Here is an 18,296-nt window from a genome sequence, read left to right on the forward strand (position 1 = left end):
AAATCTAAATAGAACACCTATGATTACAGAATCCCCAGTCTTCCTGTCATCAGTGGCAGTCACTGCTCCTCAGCATGGTATTTGGGAAACGAGCCAGGGATGGCCTATGGTCAGACAGGTGGTATCTTTCTCTGCCATCTGTCCCTGGCATGTATGTGTGGAACAAAGAGGCAGGGACTCAGGAAAGAAAAAAAAATCACACTAGAGTGCATATTTGAAAGAGAATCAAAAATTCCATTAAGAAACCAAAACCAATGCAAGTGACATTCATTCCGTCAGTGAGTAAACTGAGTGACAGGTTCAGTGTCAAACACCAACTAACAAACTATCAGTGAATAAACCCAATGTCAAAATAATAATAATAATAATAGCAAAAAACTTGAGGCCAGATATGGAATTGATTGTCAATATTTCCTGTTTCACTTTTACTCAAAAAATTATTCTGAACCTAGACAAAATCTAAGACCTTCTTTCTTCAATTTTCTCTTTTCTTTTGATACTCTATTTCCTGATTTGACTAGCCCAGGGACCTATGTCCAGGCATTCTCTCCTCAGAGAACTCTTTCTTGCACCTGTCAAAAATTATGTGTAATATACACATGTTAGAAACCAGTTTTGAATTTGGCCTACTGCCAAACACTTACTTTGGATCCGTCGATTAAAGCTGTTGTTTTTCACACAACTGTAGAAAAGTGGGCTCACATTGCCTTCTGATTTGATTGCTCTTTCTTGTACACTTTCTTCAGCTATCAGTTGATGACTGCTCATGAAGATGTAGCTCTCCTCACAGGAAACATGTGCTGGAATTGCTGAAAGAGAAGACCCTCACTACAGTAAGAATAATGGCAATCAATAACACAGTCAGAAAACTTGAAGAAGGGCCAACAACTGCTGCTGCTACCACCTTTCTCATCACCTGCAAGAGGCTTCCATCTCCTGTCATTCCACTCAGAGCAGGTTGTATACTGCTAATTAGCTAGAGCTTGGAATCCCAGTCCTTCACACCTTGGTCATTAGCCAATCTAGTAATAATGTGAATAACTGTGGAATTGGAAGAGGGGTGTCACAATTCCTTATAACTATGCTTCCTGTTCATTCTCTGTCCCCAGGAATATTTAAAATCTCCCCATCATCAGACTTAGTGTTTGCCTTAGTTTCTTTGATTTACTGATAGGCTCAATCTCTCCAACATGACCAAAATAATTACTCAACTCTATCTACCAAGATAAAAAGAGGAAGCTATATAAAGCAACTCACAATGTTTATTGTCAAATAATACACATTTGCCAACACAAGCCTGTATAAGAATGATGTTGCATTATACTTATAAGTAGCCTAAGTAGTACATTTTGAACTAAAAATTCCGTTGCATAAGCTAACGACCACACATTATTTTCTAGGTTTGTGGAGTGACATTCAAACGTTAGTTGTTTTCTCCTGGGCAATCTCAAAAATTGCATGCTGGACAGAGCATGCAAATTTTTGAATGAAATATACAATGCCCAAGAAGTCGATTCACTTTTCTTTGGCAAATCTTTGGGCAATGTCATACATTGTGTAAAATGGAACTTGCTGATTTTTAACAAGAAACCAATCACCAAAAATTCTAATGTGGATTTAAAAAAATAATATTTGGAAACAAAACATTAAAAAAAACCCTGCTTTATCTTACAAAGCCAGAAGTGTAGGATTATCGGCATAGTGGCTAACCCTAGTTTTTAGTATATTCTCCGTTCTAAGGACACTGACAGGAAATGGTCAGCCTGGAGATACAATGAAAGGAAACACAGCAGGGAAAGTTTCACTGATAACATGGATTTGAAGTCAGTGAACAGACCCAACAGTCATTCACTTAGTTAGGCAAAAGTGTATAATAATCCAAAGACTCCACTAAGATCTTGTCACCAAGATATATTTGATATGAGAGACAAGGCAGAATAATGTACAAGTATGAGATGAGCTGTAACCACTGGTATCCATATGAAGATAATATGTGCCAACACCCAACTTACTGTAGGTTTGTCCTGGAAACTTATTATGTTGTATAATAAGTGATGATTTATTTTTTTAATTTTCAACTCCTTTAACAGTAAAATGCTGGGGTTGGAATTTAGTTCAGGTGTAGAGTGCCAATGTAGCATGCAAGAAACCCTGGTTTCAATCCCCAACACTTCAAATAATATTAACAAGCTTTACCACTACCACCACCTCTTTTTTACCTTCTGTGATATCTCTCTATCCATTATCCTAGGGGTGAGAGGGGATGGATAAGCTGTTCTTAGTAAATAAAATTCTCGAAAATCAATGTTTGACTTTTTTGCCAGTCCTGGGCTTGAGCTTCGGGCCTGAGCACTATCCTTGGACTTTCTCAAGGCTAGAGTTCTACCACTTGAGCCTCAGCACCACTTCCAGGTTTTTTCTAATATGTGGTACCAAGGAATCAAACTTGGGTCTTCGTGAATGCTAGGCAGGCACTCTACCGCTGGTCCAAACTCCCGGCCCCAATGTTCTACTTTGATCACCTTGGATAGAACTCTTTTATGGCACCTCTACCATGTGTTCTTAGCTGGGATATGGCCTATGATCAATCATTCAACTCTGCATGACATCAAAGACGATCTGAAACTATTCAGTCAGTTGAGCTCTTGTTCTTATCCTGGGCCCCAAATGTAGATTTGATGTTTTCTATTATTTTTATTGCTTATTCTACTACCATTTTCATCATGGAATAGTCAACTAACACGAAGTGAAGAGCCAGCAAAGAGCTGACCCTTCCCAACATGTAAAACTGATTTCTTTGACCATACAAAGCAAGTAAATTTGTTCATTATCAAAAAGCTAACTGAGTTAAATTGTAGGTACAGCAAAGAAAAAAGTGGATGAGGTAGAAATTTTTCACACCTAGATTTACATACTTAATTTTTATTACCTGAACATCTTTTTCACAGATTTCCATTTTCAGTTCTTTAAGATAGTTAAGTGCAGTATAAAACTGCTGTTAGGTGAGATTTTTGTGTGTGTGTTGTAAATTCTAGAAGAGAGTAACAACATCCCACAAAAATATGAATCACACAAGTAATTATCAATTTTCTACCTAAACACTAAAAATGTAGAAAGAAAGAAATGGGGTTTATATGAAGAATACATGTTATTTAAAACAGGAAGGGCAACGTTTTATGATTTAAGAATATACAAGAGTGAGGTATATTTTCCTTCTTTTCCTACATCTTTGAGATCTAGCATATCTCGTAGATGTTAAACACTATTCTGCCCACTGATTGTTACATAATTACAGATGGCTGGTGGCTCTCCTATTAGACTGCACAGGTACCCTACCTGTTCCTTTGTCTTTAAGTCTCTGTGGATCTAATCAAAGCCCTTGTAAACCCCAGAGAAATTTAAAAGAATCCCCCTGCACTTTAACAGGCTCGGGGTGACTCTGTTCTGATCATGAGAGTTGCCAGAGTTTAGTTTGCTGATAAATCCTTGTCTCTCAAGTTTTGATTTTTCTATATAATAATAGCTGAAGCATTTCGTAAGAAAGTTACCACATGTTCATATAGAATGGCTTAGCTCTGATGTTTCCCATTCTCTTTGTTGTATATTCTATTATATGGACATATGATGTAGCTATATTTTATAACGCCTTTGCATACACAAAGCTTGCTCACTAATCCTCATTGTTCATCTCCTACGTGACAAGCTGAGCTTAGCAAGATGAAGAGGAGCAGAGCCAGACAGTTTCTGCTCCCCAACAGTGTCAGTTTTTGTGAGTTTAAGAAATTGCACCAAACAAGCAGATACAGCAATGTAAAGTCACAGTGGCCAGCAGCGCTGTCTGTGCACATAAAATAAGAGGTGTGACCCGGAGAGGGAGGTCAGGGAGAGCTTCCTTGAGGAAGCAGAGCTGGAGCCCAGATCTAAGGGATGAAGAAACCTGACTGGGCAGAGAGGAACTGAGAAAGATACACAGTGGAGTCAACCTTTAGTTTTGCTTTATGAAGAAATTTTAGGGATCAGTTGGAGATAGGAAGAGGCTCTGTAGTAGAGCAAATGTTTAGCTTGCACAAAGCTCTGAGTATAAGCTCCAAAAAAATCAATAAATAAAATAAATAGTTGATCAGGGAAAACATTTCACTGTGGATCACATCAGTTTTCACTAAAACAGGATTCATGGCATTTCTTTTTCAAACCTAGTACTGGATTTTGTTTTTGTGTTTGTTTGCCTGTGTTTGTCACTGATGTTTCTGTGTTTTCTTAAGCAGAACTCTAGAACTACTCAAGAGATACATTTTATCTTATCCTTAAACAGAATATAGGAAATACATGTAAATGGACATTTCAATTTAATTCACCAGGTGAGGGTTTTTGCAACATATCACAGATATAAAAAGATATATTATCTTAAAAATCATTAAGAAATCAATACCACGAGTGCTTTATGAACATGTATCAAAATTAAATAATGAAATCTGTTTAAATTATTTTTAAAAGGGAGCAATGGATAAGAAAGAGTGATAGAGGAAGTGAATCTGACCAAAAACACCATATGTTTATATGGTAATATACGCACAGAACAGAATTAATATATTTTCCACAATTAATATATGCTATCAAAACAAATGCAATTCAATAAAAATGTACACAATTCACAGAAGAAACACAAATGGCAAACGCATATGAGGGCATTATTAAAGGAAGAAGAAAACAAAGCCTATAAATTAACTGGGCATATCTTACTGACAAAGATAATAAAGAGCATCTTGGTGTGCCTCCAAATAATCAGACATTCTAAGATACTACTAGTAGATATTTATTCAATATACATGGAGAGACTAAAAGTATATACCATCTATGCACAAACTCCTCTGTTGAAATTTATCCTGAGGAACTAATTAAATGAGTGATTAAAACCAAGGTATAAATTTGAGGCTATAACAGTTATATAATGGGTTCCATCCAAATATTCAATACAAGATGAATTTTCAAGTTTTAGTGTGTTAATACAGGAAAATCTAGTTAGAAGTTGGATATGCATATACATTTGGTATATACTAGATTTGGTATCTGGTAAATGAAAATTAAAACAGAGCAGATGGCTGTATGAACAATACAATTTCACTTATGCACATGCATACAATGTCCTTATATTACAAAAATTTAAGAAAATACAGCAAGAATTTTCATATGAATGATGTAATGATATATATAATTCATTAATCTGTAGCTGCTGCCTTTTATAGAAATTTCCTCTTACAGTTTAGAACAAACGTCTTTTTTTCCCACTAAGTTTGAGTGCCTGCATTTCATAGGTGTGTAGGAGTCTTGAACTCACACAAAATAGTGCTGCAAAGTGACTTCAAGGCCAGTCTATGCTTCACAGTAAGACCATGTCTAAAACAGGGAAGAAAGGAAGGAAGAGAGGGAGAGAAAGAAAGAAAGAAGAAAGAGAGAGAAAGGAGGGAAGGGTATGGGAGAGTGGGAGAGGAGAGGAGGGAGGAAATAGAAGGGGAAGGGATGCATAGAGTAGGATAGGGGAAGACAGAGAGGGAGGGAAGGCAAAAGAGGAAAGGGAAAGCTTTGAAAAAGTTACCCACTGAGTTCAAAGATAACTGCATGAATGCTGTGAAATATTTCTGGTCTATCTTTTTTTTAACTGTTTTTTAAACATAATTCCGATCATATTTAATTACTTTTCTGAGACCAGTAGTAAACCTTGCCTGAGGCCTGAGCCTTTACGGAGGATTTTCTTGTATCCGGTTACAGGGTGTTCCCATAATAGGGTAATAACGAGTTATAATTAGGTTGACTGAATTCCACCGTGGTCCACATGCTTGTGAAAGGGGATACCATCCTTACTCATTCTTGAAATGTTCAATTCAGTCAGATGTGGTTTTTCTAAGTCAGCGATTCTCTTCAGGAATTTTTGGTAAACCTGGTAAAATGGGTCTTACTAATTATCCAAGACAGGACTGAAAGTGCTGGCAGCACCTACAAAATGGTTATCATTAAGAATAATGTTAAATAATAAATTTGAAGAAAGAAATTAAGAAAATAACAATCTCAAAAGAAAAAAACTTGGGACAAGCCCAATTAAGGAAATAAAAGACTGCTACATCAAAAACTGTAAAAACACAGGAGAATAAAACTGAGGACTAAAATATGGAAAGACCTGCCACATCATCAGAATTAATACTGTGAAGGTGCCCTATGTATTATTATCAATGGGGTCAAGGAAATTCCATTAAAATTACACTGACACATTTTACAGAAATAGTAAAAAAAATCCTAAAATTATATGGAAACAAAAAAAATGATGAATTGCCAAAGCAAGAAAATAAATATAAAAATGCTGGCGGTATTAAAAATATTCAGTACCAGACTATACTATAAAGCTATATTGACAAAAACAGCATGGTACCATCACAAAAACAAACATACAGATCCATGTGATAGACTAGAGGATCCATAGATGATCCCACCCAGCTACAGTCATCTGATTCCTGACAATGGTGCCAAAGACAGCCTCTTCCACAAGTGATGCAGGGAAACCTGGATTTCTACATATGGGAGGTAGGGCTTGGCTCCAGGGTAGGGAGGTAGCCTTAAGCTGAAGAGCTCAGGTACAGCACCCAGGCCAAGTTCAAGCCCCTTAACCCACAAAAACATGAAAATGAAAACTAAAGTCACTATACAATCTACAATCCATCTATACCATTCCTGGAATGGATACCCAAAGGGATCAAAGTTGGCCTACCATTTTGTGTGCATATACATTGTTACTGGAACTGTACTTAAAATAGTTGAAAAATGGAACCAAAGTAAAAACCCATCAACTGAGGAATGGATAAAGAATACATTGTATCTATAGCAGTGAAATATTATTCTATTAATAAGAACAAATTCATGTTATTCACCAGAAAATTAAATAAAACTGGAGATTATTGTGTTACACAAAATAAGCTAGACTTTGGAAAACAATTCTCACAGTCCCTAGTACTTTCATCATCATCATCATCATCATCATCATCATCATCATCATCATCATCATCGTCGTCGTCGTCGTCGTCGTAATAGAGAAGAGGCAGAAAAAGAGGAGGAAGAGGAGGAGGGATGGAGAAAGGGAGGGTGAGGAAGAGAGGAGGAGGAGGACGACGAGGAGGAGGAGGTTGTTACTGATAGTGTCACTGAAGAAATTATTACCGTAGTTAAGGAGAAAGACCCCGAAACACAAGCTGCCATATTTTTTTCATCATAGTCCCCTACCTCCAAATAGAGAGTTCTCTTCATTCTTTCTCTTTATTTATGGTGTGCCTGTCATGGTCCAGATAATGTAAGAATTATAGCTAGTCTACCCTAATGCTCTAGATCATTCTAGACAGGAATAACGAAGCATATGGCTTTTACCATCTATCATCATTTCCTCGCCTACCAACCCTGTTTGCTCTGCCTTGCCATGGTGTAGTGGGGATTTTGCACTGCATCCAGGACAAACAGATTGCCCAAGCTTAACACCAGCAGTGAGATCATCTCTTGGTGGCCTAGGTCCTGTCCCTTGCCAGCCTACAAGAGACAGCAACACGTTGTGAGTAAAGCCCTCGCCAGTCCTGTGAAGAACTAGGTATTTTCTCACTTCTCCCTAACGAATCCTGAGTGCTCTGATGCATTAACCACGTTGTCAGTGGTTCATGACAGCAGGACCTGTGTTCCTGCAGCCACAGAAGCTTTGTCCCCAACACAAGTTTGATTTTCTGCAAGCCATAGGACCTCATGAGGAAGAAGATGAGTCGAGTCTGGCAGGATCTCCTGTATATCTGAATGCAAGTAGGGGCTGGAGGTTTCTGCTTGGCAAAAATTCAAAACTTTGCCCAAAGGGGGAGCTACAAGAGAATGGGACATGAGCCGAAAGGGATAACACTCACTCCTTCCTGTTCTGCTCTGCATCTGCTGCTGTGTCCTGATCATCAGATAGGCTTCCTCACTCTTCCCTGGGGAGCACCTGGCACAGGAGCAGGCGAATCTGGGTGGCGTTCGTTCTATTACAAATCAGCTTTACTACCTCAGAAATAACCACTAGCAGGAACGCTGGGATTCTGGTCACATGGCTCCTCCAATAAAATGGAACTCTGAGTGAGTAGTTTGCCCAGATAAGTCATTTTTTAACTATTTATTTGATGGTGTTGAGGATTGAACTCAGGCTCTTGTGCTTGCTTAGCAAAACTGCTTGACCCATGGTTCCAGTCGTTTTTGGTTTTTGTTTTCCAAGTAGGGAATTGTATTAACATTTCCTGAGCTCTTCTCAAACTGTGATCTTCCTAATTCTGCCTTCTGAATAACTAGGAAGACAGGAGAATTGTGGTTTCAACTCAGCTCAGGCAAAAAAAAAAAAAAAAAAAAAAAACAAATCCACAAAACTATCCTAACAAGAAAAAAATCTGGGTGTAGTAGTGCATGCCTGTCATTCTAGCTGTGAGGGAAGTATAAATAGGAGGATCACAGTCTGAGACAAAGGCAAGAGTTTGTTTGAAACCTAACTTATAGAAGAAAACAGGGATTGGAGTGGTGGTGGTGGTGGTGATGGTGGTAGTGGTGTTGAGAGAAGACACTCTGGAGATGCCAGAAATTTGACTGTCGAGTTCAGAGGAGGCAGAGACAGCATGATGAGTAGGATCAGAGAGCGTTCTGCTTTTGCATTTGTTTGGCTTTCAAGATTAAAAAAAAAATCTGTAAGAGTTTATAAGAAGGAGCCATTTGAGAAAAGAGGATTGATTACAGGAGGGTAAAAGAGTTGGCTATGCTCCCTGTGGGAGCAGGGTGGGTGTTTGAATTGAGGTACTGCAGATGTTTAAAGATGATAATCCTTTTCCTTCTTAAACAGTAGAGAAATGGCTGAGATCAGAGCAAAAGGCCTCCTCCCTGGAGAAATGAAGGGGCATGCATTCTACCCCTTCTATTCTTCCCTTTGAAGTTGCCCTGGCTCTGAAAAAAAGACGATGGGTCATCCATGGTGTAAATTGAGGTGGAGAAACACCACCAAATGTGTGAATACTTGAGGCAAGTGAGAAAGAATTACAGTTAGATGTTCAGCCCCGTCCATGACCCAGATGACAATGAATAATCAAAGTGCTACCCTTGTTCTCTGCAATTTCCTCTATTACTGTTCAGCGGCCCAAGGCATGGATTCTTTTAGAATCTGTTTTGGCTAAATGAATGCAATGGCAAGACAGAGCTAGGATGAGAGCTCCTAAAACAAGGGGTGGCAGGACAGCTGTTGAAATACTGGACCATGGAATCTAGGGTAACAAAGGGAGCAGTCAAGGTAAGAGTCACAATTATGTGTGTGATTAAGGTTGAAGTTGAGGTAAGCAGGGTCAGGACACAGTGTAAAGATTCTTAAAGATCACCAGGCTTTGCTGATTCATGCCTACATTTCTAGTTACTCAGGAGGCTGAGATCTGAGGATAGCGATTTGAAGTCAGCCTGATCAAGGAAATTCCTAGAGATTCTTAGCTCCAATGAATGATCCGAAAACCACAAGGGGTGATGCGGCTTAAAGTAATAGCACATTACTAGCCTTGAGCAAAAGAGCTCAGGGACAGTGCCCAGGTCCTGATTTCAATTCCTGTGATTGAACCCCTCCCCCAAAAAAAGAAAGAAAAGAAAAAAAAAAGAAATTCGTAAGGATGAAATAATAGTTCATGCAACTAACTAAGGGGAAAATGCCCAGCAGACAGATGATTCCAATTTAATCAGCTTCCATTGGCAGAAAGGGCATGTTTAAGGGTCTGAAGGGTGTGAGAGGAAAAGAAAAACACTAGACATGAGTGGATTTCTCACAGGATAACCAAAAGAATCTGTGAGGAAAACAAAGGCTGCTTGTGATTCAGTAGTCTAGGGGCTGGAGGAATGTTAGGTGCCAACCATCACACACTGGATAACTGGCAAGCCTGATGGCAGAGGGAGTTGTTACAGGCATGGGCGAGCAGGTATCTGAATATTACCATGGGGATTGAGGAAGACACTCATCTTACTGTTTGACATTTCATATTTGGAGATGTCAGAAAAATAGAAACAGCCTCTTAAGGTGACTGAGGGTTCTGAAAGAGACCTGGGATCTAGCTGTGGCACAGACAAGCAGAATGTTATCAATAGATGTTTTAGGGGAATTTTTTATGGGATACATCTTTCAGGGTACCAGTTATCTGAGAGGGGAGAAGGAAGAGGAGTTGGGAAATGCTGTCTCAGGTGGGGAAAAAAGCACACAATGCAGAAGAACATGGAATTTGGGGAATGAGGGCTGTTGTGCTTTATTATTATTAATAGTAGTAGTAGTAGTAGTAGTAGTAGTAGTAGTAGTAGTAGCAGTAGCCATTGAGCTTGAACTGAGGGCCTGGGCACTGTCCTTGAGCTCTTTTGCTCAAGGCTGGTGCTTGGCTACTTTGAGCTACAGATCAAAGCTCTGCTTCCTGTTTTCTGGTGGTTTATTGGAGATAAAAATCTCACAGACTTTTCTGCCCTAGCTGGCTTTAAACTGGGATCCTCTGATCTTAGCCTCTCAGGCTAGGATTACAGGCATGAGCCAGTAGCCCCCAGAGATTATTCTACTTTTTAAAGTCATTGAATCTTGGGATATTGCCTGAATGAAACAAAATTTAAGACCTGGAGATCCCTGGGGTTAGCTCTGATAGTACCTTTGAAATAGGTGGAAATGAAGAACTGAAATAATAAATGGCCTTTGGTTTACCCAAGGACAATGTTGATTTGGTCACAGAAATCTCAGAGGCAGAAGACAAACCTTTGAGTTATGTTAATGGTCCTATCTCTGCTGACCCAACCAGTTTATTTGTCTAAATGTTTACTACTTTGGCTACAATCTGTTATTACATGCATTGTTCCTATTTGCTTATAGACACATCTCTCTTATTAGACTCTGGGTTCCCAAAGGATAAAAATGTCAGTCTTATCTTTATCATTAACGCTTGGCCTAGTGCTTGCTCAATAAATCTTTGACCCAGTGACTTCAACCACTCTATTTCTAGTCCATGCTCAGTGTACTATCTACTATTCAATGTAGCTTATCAATGCCATGCATTGCTTTCTTTTCTCATGATTACTTCCAAAAAATTATTTTTTAATGCCTAGATATAGAGAGATGTTGGGCACAAACAAGAGGAAGAATGTGGAAGTACCACTTACTGGGTAAGGATCAGAGATAAGAGAGAGGAAACCAATTAGCATTCTTTTCATTATCCGTTGTTTTCAATCATGTTATGATTTCCTGGATAGAATTTCCCATAAGAACTAAATAGTGGGGTGGGGGGGAATAAAAGAGGAATAAGTTGATTGCTTCACTAAATTTGGTGCTTAAGACATCAGCTTGAAAGAATGATTTTAATAGTAAATGACTTCATTGTATTTATATAGATTTGATACTTTATAATAAAACTTCTCTCATACTCATCAAACAATGTTGCCAAACTTTGACAAAGTAAGCTTAGTTTTCATTCATTGTGTCCAAATTAAATCACAGCTGGAAGTTTTCAGTGATCTGTTGTTAAATTTTACATCTTTCCCGTTGAGGGAATTTTTTTGTGTGCCTATTTTCCTAGCACTCTTAAGTTTTCTTTATACTAGTTGGATTTTAATTTCTACTGTGGGCTTTGTAAGGGATATTATAAAGCCTTACACTGAGATATTATCAAATATAGCTCTTGGCAAATTCTAGTGGCAGAAACATGTAATAGTTTTGTAAGGAGAAGCAAAATAACATTTTCACAAGATGAACTCTTAGTTGATCTCTAACACAACTATGCAACTTCTCTTTTCTACTGTTAAGTTTTTCTATTAAGGTTTATTAATACCATAATAAAAATTATCATAAATCCTCTGCTTTGTGTTGAGTGTTTGAAAGCATCCCACAGAGACATAAACAAACCTGAAATGTTTCACCATTTCTAGATGACAGAACTTGAGTCACAAAAACACAAATAGCTGTCATTACATTCTTTTTTTTCCTGAACTTCAAAGGTTTTCCGAAAGGGTTGCAATTCCACGTATCTATTTAAGCACCAGTGCTTCTTGATCAGTGGCCCTCCCATCCTTCTCCTTCTGTCTGTTCCTTCCCTTTAACTCATTTCACATTTCTCACTCCTTTTATCATAAATGGACAACAAGTCTTCTTGCTGTATCTCTCTTCTTTTTCCTTTTTCACATCCCCTAACAATCCTCGTTTTCGACTTCGTTTCTACTTCCTGATACTCATTTCGTTATGTAAGTAGAGATGCTGAATTTAATGGGTCTCATCTTGGCCATGTGGTGGATGATAGGGAATTAGGTTTGGTGGCATCTTGTCTTCAAGGTGGAAGCAGGGAAGTCCCACCTCCTGGGTGATGGGTGTGCCTGAATTCCTAGAGGCAGGGAGGGGCCTTGCACTATAACTTATTGGGCCTACCAGTAATTCTTAAGCTCCCTGTGATTCTGCCCCCTGACCTGACCCTCCTTCAGCCCAGACCAGCTCAGAGGCTCACTCCTTGCCATGTGTGTCTTGTCTGCTCATGCCCTGTCTCCTCTGATCAACATGGTATCTCACTTCAGCTCTCTATTGGAGCTGACTTGGTTTGATGGTATTGTTTTTCTGCTCTTTCTTTCCTCTCCTGCCCACAGGGCTCAGTTTTCTGATAGTGTTAAGCATATTTGTGGGGCCATAGGTCTTTGTGACAAGAATCTGCCTGCAGTTGCTGGCCTTTTAATAAAGATTACCAATTCTACCTCTCAAAATGTGTATGGTTTTTTTTTTCTCACTGTAAAACAGTTAAACCATCTGTTTAATGTGTGAAAGGCTTACTTCATGGACTCCATTCCTGCATATACTGTACTGTAGATGCAATATTTATGATATCATCTTAGAATTAAGTGTAACTCTTCTCACCATGCTCTCTGTAGTATAGGGCATCATCTCCATTCCACCTATGTACCAAGGTTGTGTGAGCATGCATGACAATAAGCATTGGGTAGCATGTAGAAGAAATCAGGGACAACTGCAGGAGGACTAGCAAAATTTTAGATGAAAACCATAGGATCTTCTGGGATGAGTGATTTAGAGTACAACTTAATCTTCAGCTCCTTCCCAGTTCAGCTTTTTGTTTTTTCTTTTAATGGGCAAAGTTATACTTGTTCTACAAACTTGTCTGTTTCTTATAGTCTTATAGTATCATTATGTATTTCAAAAATACAGAAGATTCAGTCAACTAAAGTATTTGTATCATAAAATGAAATCAATTCTCAATTCACAAAGAAGATACATACAGGTTTAAAACAATGATCAAGTTTCTACTTCCTCTTCTCCCCATCTTTCTAGTCTTATAAAAATATAAACCATTGCTGGAGATGCAAGAATTAACAAAGCAATCTCATTCTGATATTTATTTTTAAAACTTCTAAGACATGCTTAACTTTTTTAAAAAGGAAAAAGAATCAATAAAAAAATCTTCTCTGAAAAAAAAATATATAAACCATTTTATGAGAATGAAGTATGACCACTAAACATGGATTTTAGAAGCTAATGTATTATTATAGATGAATATATCATTATGAGAATAATGCTTACCAAAAGAAAAAATATTTCTTTATTCTCATAGGAAGTCTACTAAAACCAGATTGTCTCTTGGGCAAGGATGACACTGTACCACTCAAAAGACAATATCATGAGCTTAGTGTTGACCAAGTAACTCTACTTGACAATAGTTTTATTCCTCACAATAAAACATGTACAGTGTTATAGCATGTGCTCTGCTGAGTCATCTTAATAATCTTGAAATATTGTCCCCAGTTGCTTATCTGAAATTCCAAATTCCAAAAGCTTTTAAAAACTAAAGTTGTAGAAGTCTGATACCAGCAATTATTTAGCTAAAAACAGACCTCAGACTGAAAAGGGGCTATATGTCATCTTTATTTCTCACTTTGTATAAATTCTTAAGTGTTTTCATAACAGAAACAATCAAGTTTTCAATTAAGGAATGCTGCAGGTGGTGTCCAAGATATAAAACATACTACATATTGTTATTCTAAAGTCCAAACAGCTCTCATCCCAAGAGTTTTGGAAAATGGGTTTTATAACACCCCTCTCTTATGTTTGGCTCTGTTACAGTTACACAAAAGCTATTGCATGATTATATAATGAAGTTTCTCTAAGTCAATATATTTAAAGTTAATTTGAAGCTAAGCACTAGAGTTTCATGCCTGTAATCCTAGTTACTCAGGAGGCTGAAAATTGTGGTTCTAAGCCAACCAGGGCAGGAAAGTCCATGAGATTTGTTTCTAGTTGAAGACCAAAAAGCCCAGTGAAGCTCTAACTCAAATAAGTGATAGAGAGCTAGACTTAAGAAACACACACACACAGTTCCTAGAGCCTGAGTTCAAGCCCAAGTACTGGTACACACACACACACACACAAAAATAACAAGCCTAGCAGCTCATGTCTGTAAGGATAGCTACTCAGGAGGCTGAGATCTGAGGATTGCAGTTCAAAGCCAGCCCAGGCACAAAAGTCTATGAGCCTCTAATCTCCAGTTAAACACCAGAAAACTGGAAGCAGTATTATAGCTCCAGTGGTAGAATGCTAGCCTTGAGCTGAAGAATTCAGGGACAGCGGCCAGGCCCAGGGTTCAAGCTCCATGTCCAACCAAAATAAATAAATAACGTTAATTAGAAACAATGAGATTGTTTTTATAATTACAGTCTGGATGAATAAATAAGTGGCTGTCTAGAGGAAGAAGGACATCCACTCTTGAGAGGGATAAATTGGGTCTTTCCATTTTAAAATGCACAGTCATAGAACTTCACTTCTAAGAGAATAGAGCATTTATTTTTGCACCAGGAAGATTTTTCAAGCCTTCTTGACACAAATCTTGCCATCCTCAACACAGAAACACATTCTGCCACTATTGTATGAAATCAGATCACATAAACTCACTGTGTCTTGATTACTTCTTTCAGCAGAGTTTGGATACCCATCCTTGTTATATATTGTTTGTTTCTCATTTATTATTGACCAAGGCTCATATATATATATATATATGGATATATATATGGATATATATAGGATATATATATATATGTTGGATATATATCACAAAATGTCTACAGTCATTATCTAGTAATATCAGCATTTCCAAATCGAAGTTGTTATGAGTAAAGTTGGACATACAAGACTTCAGAATAAACCAAGACGGGTGGGGGGGGGAGGGAAATGGGTACCAAGACATGTGAAAGGGTATCAATGTATGTGAATTAACGCACCTTCTATCTGGCAAATATCATGTAACCCTTTTACTAATTACAATAAAAAATTAAAAAAAAAGACTTCAGAAGGTACATTTTTATTCCTTGAGTAAAAGCCTAGAAAAGAATGACTGGACCAAGACATGTAAAAGGGTATCAATATATGTGAATTAATGCACCTTCTATCTGGCAAATATCATGTAACCCTTTTATTAATTACAATAAAATAAATTTAAAAAAGAATGACTGACTGGATCTTATTACAAAAAATAAATAAAAAGGGGGATTTAGAAATAGATATAAGAAACTATAAGAAATTTCCAAACTATTGAGAGTGATTTATTTTTTTCTGTTTAAAAATTTCTACTAGATTTTTCTAAATAATTCCCACACCCATTCAATATAAACTATACTGGGAGATATAAAATAAATATAGTTAAAGGACACAAATGTGTCTCAAGAGCAGTATTTTTTTTTGCCAGTCCCGGGCCTCAAGCTCTGGGCCTGAGCACTGTCCTTGGACTTTCTCAAGGCTAGAGCTCTACCACTTGAGCCACAGCACCATTTCTGGCTTTTTTTCTATGTATGTTGTACCAAGGAATCGAACCCAGATCCTCGTGCATGCTAAGCAAGCACTCTACCACTAGACTAAATTCCCGGTCCTCAAGGACAATGTTTCTAAAGTAACATAGTTCTTGCAATATTTGAGGCACTAGAAAAATCATCCAACTAAGAGTTTTTTGAAAAAAGGCACCATCTAATCTGGGCTGTAGATGATGGTACACTGTTGATGGATAATGTTGAAGAGATGGTATCCCATAAAATAGAGCAAGAAAGATGTTTTCGAGGCATGGTTTAAAAAAGAAAAAGTAGGTGTGTAAGGCAATAACAGTCCAAGCATTTTGGCTACAGATTAGCTCTTTTAGGGAAATAATGATATCTAAAACTGGGAAAAGATATACCAGAAGAAGGATATAAAGAGGATTTTCACAATACTCACTTATATATGAAGTATTCATTGGATTCTTTTTTCCTGAAGGGATACTCACTAAGTATTTCAAGTTCAGAAAGAATATTAATTGAACTAAAGAAGATGTTTTAGAAGAGTTGTTCACACTGCTTTAATAAAGGCGTTCCAAGGTATAGTTATTGAATACACAATTAAGAAGACTGGACTTCAATTTTCTCTTTTGTCCGATATGTTGTCTGTCTGCATTATAATTGTGTGTTTTCTGTAGGTGAATATTGTTGCCATTTCTGTCTTTAATATTTCCAGCCCTAGCATAAATCACCCAGAAATATTAATGTTATGCATACTGTACAAAAAGACATAGGAGGAGAGAGAGCATAAATTTGTAGTTACAAGAACTATGAATCTTCATCTTGTTACTAGAATTGGCTTTCAGAACATGCATCATGATTTACCACAATCTCACTAGTAAAGTACCAGCATTATTCCCTGTGAACCACTGTGAACAAAGGAAAGTCATAATTATCTCCAATTCTCTCAGGTTCACTTTTACTATCTATAAAATGTGAATTTTAAATGAAATGATACTAAGATCCCTTTATCTCTGAACTAAACATTATCACAAGGAACAGATATATTATCTCTTTGGTAGATATCCTTTAATGTCAAATTGCTTATGCACAAGTTTCTTTAAAGTCATTTTTTAAAGTAGTGGGAAAAATTACTCTGACATTAGCATTTACAGCAAGCAACATAATAATTCATTAAATACAGCATCTACAGAATATTAACTCCACTTGGTAGTAAGATCTCATATTTTGATTTCTGTAAACATTACTCAGCCTTAACAAAAGCTATATAGTGAGTGATTGCTATCCTTAATGTACTATGTTATCTCTCATCTCTTTTGCTGTCCCATATTGAAACAGTATTTTAACTTGTTATCTGATATATTGTATATATGTTTATTTGTTTACTTGAAATAAGATAGGGAAGAGGGGTAAACAAGATGAGGGGCGAGGGTGGGGGCAGGGAAATGGGTACCAAAACATGAGAAAGGGTATCAATGTTTGTGAAGTAATGCACTTTCTATCTAGTGAATATAATGTAACCCTTCTATTAATTACAACAAAAATATATGAAAAAAACATTTCTCAGCCTTAAACAACATGTGATTAATTATTGATTATTTACATATTATTAACTATTTATTTTTATCAATTACTAATTGTAATAGTCATTTTTATTGCTAGAAAAATAGTTTTTATTTTAAATATCTTCATGGGTATTTTTAGTGTGCATTGAACAATTTGTAGGAATATATTATTTTGTCCGGTGCCACAGTAAGGGCTATTTAGGAAAGCATTTGATATTGGTTAAAGAACAGTGCAGATGCTTGGTTAGTAGTATCTAAACTTCTAGGGAATAATCTTTTTTAACACAAAATGCACTTTATTATGAATTGCAAGCATGCAGAAAAAAACACAATACTAATGTTTTATGAACTCAGTAAATGAGAATATCCATAAAACCATAACCTGAGTAAAAATACAGAGCTTGTCAAGTTTCAATACTTCCTTTTATGCCCAATTTCCCTTATTATTCCTGTCTGCTCTAAATAACCAATGCCATGATATCGTAAGCTTATAATTTAGTTTGGAGATTGAAAAAATGGAATCATATTATCTCCTTTTTCATTCATTTTTTTGTTTATGAGACATGTTGATAAATGTAATGATAGCTTCAATTTGTTTGTTTACATTGAGCAGATATGACATTACTTATTCATTCTGCTGCAATAGACACAAGTTATTTCCTATTTGAACTCTCAGTAACAAAACTAAGAACATCTCTGTGTGTAGATGTTTACATCTACAAATAGAATTACTGGATTAAAGAGTATACTTATAGCCAGGTGACAGAGGTTCATAATACTACCTACTTGGGAGGCTGACATTGGGAAGAATGGGTTGGCTAGACAGTCCAGGCAGAAAATGTCTTCATGACTCCATCTCCACAGAAGCAAGCTGTACACCCTGTGATCTTG

At 37.1% G+C, this 18,296-nt stretch overlaps 1 long non-coding RNA gene across 1 annotated transcript in view; it reads left to right on the forward strand.

Annotated features, from left to right (window-relative positions):
• Nucleotides 1–7,620: 7,620 nt before the first annotated feature.
• The window catches only part of LOC150049346 (uncharacterized), a 114,784-nt gene continuing 104,108 nt past the window's right edge, over nt 7,621–18,296 (forward strand). Inside the window, exon 1 of the long non-coding RNA XR_016538991.1 lies at nt 7,621–8,130. This is a non-coding gene — a long non-coding RNA (uncharacterized LOC150049346). The remainder of the gene's footprint in view (nt 8,131–18,296) is intronic.

This window comes from Megascapheus bottae, chromosome 20 (assembly GCF_031878675.1).
Source record: "Megascapheus bottae isolate mThoBot1 chromosome 20, mThoBot2.hap1, whole genome shotgun sequence".
NCBI lineage: Eukaryota > Metazoa > Chordata > Mammalia > Rodentia > Geomyidae > Megascapheus > Megascapheus bottae.